Here is a 6,000-nt window from a genome sequence, read left to right as displayed (position 1 = left end):
GAGTCGGTTAGCGCGATAGACGCACATCAAAACTACAACTCCCAGGCTGCACTGGGTTGTTAAATGGAAGTTGTGGACCGAAAATACTATCTTTTGAAAACAGGTGAAGCCGTTCAGATAGTCTTCTCAACAGAGTGGATTTCTTCAGTAAGTCACGGTAGCTGAACTCCTAGCGTGCGGTTCATCGTGTTCTTTTTCAGTCCGGTAAACCATATCCACTCACAGTGAAAAAATATCCTTCCAAAACATGTCACAACGCAAATGCTTAATTGTTCGAAACGCTGGAAAGCCCCTTTTCATTCAAGCAAGCAAGTGATTTAGCTCAACGCGAGAGGGCACTGTTTTATAGCATCATGCTTCCTGCTTCGTAGAGAAACGAGTTGTGAGAATGAAACCGAAAATAAAAGCTGAACGGTTCCAACCCTATTACTGGTTTCTCTTCTGCGCGTCATTACAGAGACAACAGCAGGCAGTTGGTAAATATCTCTTATTTCTTCTTTAGTTTAGATATTCAATTAATGGTTGGATTTTCATTACGATGTAACGACTGCTTTTGATTACATTATTCCATGCATGTGTTGGCCACGTGAGCTGCACCCGCCGTTTGTGAACGAGAACTCGCAGTGGGGGTGTGCGGAGGACGTTGTCGGAGGGTTTCACACTATTGCGTGTCGCGCGGTGTACAAGGTGATTAGATGTGTACATGAAAGTGAGGCACAGTAAAGTACTTTGCCCAGGACCACAGTGTGTTGTGCCAGTGGAGAAGTTATTACTCGAACCCGTGTTTCCTTGGAACACGTTGTGTAGTGTTGCTTCCGGATTTGTATCTATCTTTTTATCTCTCCAATGAAGGGGGGTAAGGTAACGTCCCTGCTGGCTGGGGGTGCCCTTTAAATTGCTGCAAGGTTATGTGGAATGACCGTGCAGCAGGTGCGACACCGCGAGATTCACAAGTGGTGACTCCTGCAAAACTGAAGTCCCGCAGCAGGAATATTGCTGGGCCAAGCCAAAGACCATCATTTCAGTCAGCCCTATTCAGAGGCCAGCAGTCAAATCAGGGCCAGCTTTAGCGCTGGTTGCGCCCCCCCAATGGCCACCTCTGCCTTGGATTCCCTCACTAGCACGCTTTAACAGTGCCCCTCAAGTCTCCATAACCATTGTCTCTCTGATTCATTTAGTTTTATTGTACCACTCATACCAGTGTAAGGTGTCAGAGCACTTTATACCACACACACATTGCACAGAGACAATCGTGTGTAAACCAGTGTATAGAAAATGTTACATCAGACAGTACTACAATGTGTAGTGTAGGAGTGGCATGTCATCGATTCTGGTAGGCAATATAGTTAAATTTCATATTCAGGAAATGCACAAATTCAGAATTTAAAACACAACATCATTTTTAAGGGTTCTCTTTCATAATAAGAATTGTCTTGTACCCAAATGAACCCTTTTCACAAGATTAGGATAATGAAAGATTGGGCAAAAAAAAATATAGGTCTAACATGTACCTTCCAGTTTGCAGCAGCTCTAGGGTGACAGTTAGTAGCTTAATGTTCTACATTAGGATTCTGAGTAAAAAACGACAAGTAACAAAAGGAGCTCTCTTACAGAAGCCGTAACCCACTGACCTATTTACATTATATGCACTTCGTTATCTGTATGGTACACTTTCTTAGCAGCAGGCATTTTAACCCTTTGCGCTACCTTATGATGAGGCAAAATTTCCACTTGACAAACCTCCCGTCTCTTTCTAGAAAGACGATTAATCACTTGACTTCTCTTGACATTTTAATTGATGTCAGCAAGTGCTTTTAAAATGATGATACACATTTTAAAAAATGACGCCCCCAACCCAAGTCAACGCCCGGTGCGGTCGCACCGCCCTAGAGCCGGCCCTGAATCAAATCCTCTCCTCTTTAAAGGTCAGGAATATCATGTGCAAAAACTGCCCATAGACATAGCATTAATGCAAGGTCCAGATATTACCCATGGTATTTTGTGCACTCAACTTCAGGTATCCGTACAGATTGCAGACATGCAGTTTTTAGGTCTTGCTTAGGCAGCGCTTGTACTGTTTCTTCGAGAAATGCTGCATTCAGGTATGGACCTGAAGCTCCGCCGTATTTTTCATTGTCTGTGTCATTGTCCTTTGTAAATGTTGGCTTCTGATTCGTTGATAGGCTCGTTAGTCCCTCCTTAGTACCGCCTTTTCTACGTGTGTAATTTCTCATGAGGACTGGCCCTTTTACTTGTTTTGTTACATGTCTTATTTACAGTCTATGAGCACTATTTTCTTTAATAATGTTCTCCTACTGCAGGCACGGATGCTTTCCTGCAATGGCTCCCGCTGTGCTTGCACCCTTTAATCAACGTTATTTTTTTAAATTTGGCAGTACAGTACACTTTAACTATAGCAACCGAGCACCTTTATTTTCCTCGCAACGTGCTCCTTTTAATCTGCATTATTATAATTTTTTTTCAAATACGGTATGCTTTAACTATAGCAGCTGCACCCTTTTTATTTTTTTGGGCAGCGCTGCAGCTTACTCCTCATTGCTGTCCTGAGTCCGGGCGCTGCGCGAATCTTTCAGCATTAGCAACAACACGGGTGCCACGCTTTAGGTTGCAGCACAGCGTCCGCGTTTCCACTCTGCTGACTGCTCCTCATAATATTTTCACATTTGTCAATAAATTCTGTAACCCATTGTAAATTACATCCTTTTATTTATGTGCTTTGAAAACCTGCAAGCGGTGCGTAAACACACCCTTTGTACTTACAGTCCTTGCTTACGAGAAGTAAGGCTGGTAGTAAAAGAGACGCAGTTACTGCCAGCCTTGATTCTCGTGAGCAAGGACTATAATTACAAAGTGCGCGTTAACGCACCGCTTGCACGTTTTCAAAACACATAAATAAGAGGGATATGCCATTTACAATGCCCATAGTTAACATTTTCGCAAATGCGAGACCTATTGCATTGCAAATGCTTGTTCTTTTACCCGCTCAGTATACCACTTTCCACATAGGTTTTCCCTATGCAAGTTCCTTCAGGTAACACCTAGAAAAATTTGCGCAGGAGAAATTGTGGGTACTTGTGCAATCTGTGCTTAGCTTATAATGTGAAAGGGTGAACAAACAACGTTTGAGCCTTATTTTATAATAAGTAAAATAAATAAATTACCACTGGTGGGGCAGGGGAAGATCCTGAAAACACTTTACGTTTGAGATACATTCCGTTTCAGTGGGGGCACACAACTTCAAACAAGTGGCTAATACTATTGCAAAGTGCATGAACCAGAAAATCAGAAGTACCAGAGCCATGAACGTTGTCTTAATAAGCAGAGGAACTGTTTTACAGGTAAAGAAAAAAATAGTGGAACTTGCTGTTTATATTAATGTGTGTTTACCTGGGCTTCTGTGTGTCCCCCACCGCTTTACACAGCCCAATTCAGAGTTCGCTCAGGAAGGAGACGACCCCAGCCTTTGGCACAGCACATAGCACACTCTATTTATTCCAGGTCCTTCAGTTACCGTATCCCTCTATGTAGCGGCAACACCAGGCATCCAGTCATGTGTTAGCACGCTACAAATCTTTACCAGGATTGTAAATGCAGTTGTGTTAACTAAAGGGAAGACTTAAGAGAGCCCACAGTAAAATATTGTATGTTTTCCTGCCAAGGAGCTATACTTCAAGTTTGTCGGTTGCATTCACAGGAGTAAAAGGTCTTATTGAGTCTACATTATCCAGATCAGGGCTTTGATGAAGCCTGTGTATTAGCAGAAGCAGTATTCTCCATGAGGCATAGTATTTCCAGGTACGAAGTTCTGATTTGAACTGGTTATTACCAGCTCTCAATACTTTAAATTAGCCTGATGTTACTAGGCATAACACTGAAGATCAGATGCATTGCTATGACGTGTGTTCTGTTCTCCCTCCTGGGTAAAGCATGCAGTCTGAAAGGCAGGTTTCTGTCCAAAGGAGCTTTGACATACTTTAACAATTGAGTCAAAAAAAATAATAATAATAAGACCCCATCAAACAATTTACAAGAAAAGTCATGAAGATACAAAAGTGCATTTAAAGTTTTGTAAAAAAACAAAGTGTCACTTGGGGGAGGATTTTTATATTCACTTAACATTACTTACTCTTCATGGAAGAACACTTGTCACCTCCCTTAGCACGAGAATATATGACAGACAGCTCCGACCCCCTCTTGACTAGGCCAGAGGGAATCCAGCCCCTAATGGAAGGGTTAAGAGCTCAGTAAGGCCCTTTTCAAAAGAATAATCTGAGGAGCACATCTTTGGTGTGAAAATGCAATTGTTGATAAACTCATTTTACTATGCATTTATAAAAACACTTGTACATATCACCACATTTCAGAACAGTTGCACTCCATAAATTACTCCGTTGTGGTACCTAGGAGCAGGAAACATGTTACTAGCGCAATTTCCATCAAGAAATATAACATTGTATATTTTTCTCATGTTGGCAACGACAATGTTCAGAGTGCAAATCATTTCAATGTGCATAACATTATGTTTGTCTCAAATTCAGAACACAATGTTGCAACACAGATCCGTTTGCACATGTGGTTAGCTGTAGGTCAACAGGAATGACCCGACCCCCACATGTCCAAATTTGTGTGTTTTGAGGTGTATCGCTCTGTCACTACTGACGCACTGGATACAAAGCAGTCCCCATTGTAGGAGGCAGGCCAGTAAAGTGTTCAGCGGGATTCCGGGAGGAATTAAATCCTCAAAAACTGCTGTAAGTATTGTGAACTCTTGAGCAATGACAGGGAAGACAATACCTGGAAGGAACCCACTGTTCTACTCCAGCTGAAGTTCATCATATATACTCTTATAAGGGCCCGTTATCCCATGTCATCCTTTTGGAAAGCTGTTGTAAAATCCCAGGTTTGCCAGAAGGGTTGTGCAGCAAGCCCCCAACTCATGGAAGTATCAGAACTGAGAGTGGAACTACACCAGCTTAAAGGAAGCGAGAAGTTAGTCCATGCCACCACGCCCTTCTTTTTTCACAGACTGTACCCACCCCAGTAGCGTGTTCCTGTAACAAGCTTTCCTGCAGTTAAATAATGTCATCCTTGCTAGTGTATAACCAATCCTCCCCCTTATTTTTGAGGCTAAGCCAGCTATATTCCAGCAAATCACATTAACTGCAACGGTCTGGTTGGCATTTTGAATTTGCATAGACCCTCCCCTAATGCTTTTGCAAGCCTAGACTAAAGTTACAAAAGTAGTGGTTTGATCCTTTGGGTATAAGCCTGATGCATCATCCAGATTATTTCTTCCCTCGTTCTTTAATCCTGTTGATTCAAATCAGATAGAGTAAACTATTGTATGTGGTGATAGGATTAGGTAAAACAGGAGTAGGGAAGGGTCTTGACCTGAGACCAGGGCTCTGTTGTGTACTTGGAGGTGGCTGAAATTAAGCCGTGTACATGGACTTGAGCCTCCGATAGACATCTAAGACTAGCATATGACAGGAGTTTTCAAACCAAACTAGGAGACTTAAAATTAATCACTATGCAATCTCCCTTGTATCTTTTGATGCGAGGTCCTACCCAGGCCACTCTCCGTACTAATAAGATGTTATCATAGTCAGCGATGTTGTACTCACAGTTTCTTTTAAGCCAGTGACATACTTTATTCTTAAATTGGAGTGATGATTCCGCTTTATTGGCAGAATGCACAGGAAGGTTAGCTAGAATAAGACAGGGGGGCAAGCTTGCGGACAGAGATAATGGTGTCCCCACTACCCATTCTCCTGTATAATCTATCCGAAGATGTTACTATGCGTTCACTGTTATCTAAATGCTCCTCCCTCTTGCCAGTTGCAACCTAGGGCAACTGAGGGCCAGGGTAAGATTTTCCATGGAAGTGGCCAACCAAGAGCATACCAACAGCCAACTGTCCTGGGAGATATTTTGCCTGGGTAACTGCAGAAGGTGGGGATGTAGATGGTAATAAAACCC

The 6,000-nt window shown here is 42.5% G+C and overlaps 1 protein-coding gene across 3 annotated transcripts in view; it reads left to right on the top strand.

Annotated features, from left to right (window-relative positions):
• Positions 1-338: 338 nt before the first annotated feature.
• Positions 339-6,000, top strand: part of LOC146865673 (endoplasmic reticulum aminopeptidase 1-like) — a 529,832-nt gene continuing 524,170 nt past the window's right edge. For 2 of the 3 annotated variants that reach the window (XM_085632533.1, XM_085632531.1), the window contains exon 1: positions 339-476. The gene's annotated coding sequence lies outside the window, so the exon portion shown is untranslated. Of the gene's footprint in view, positions 477-589; positions 688-6,000 lie in introns of those variants that run through there. The other variant, XM_085632532.1, reaches the window with a different exon arrangement.

This window comes from Triturus cristatus, chromosome 2_1, assembly GCF_964204655.1.
Source record: "Triturus cristatus chromosome 2_1, aTriCri1.1, whole genome shotgun sequence".
NCBI lineage: Eukaryota > Metazoa > Chordata > Amphibia > Caudata > Salamandridae > Triturus > Triturus cristatus.
This window is presented reverse-complemented; position numbering and strand designations above follow the sequence as displayed.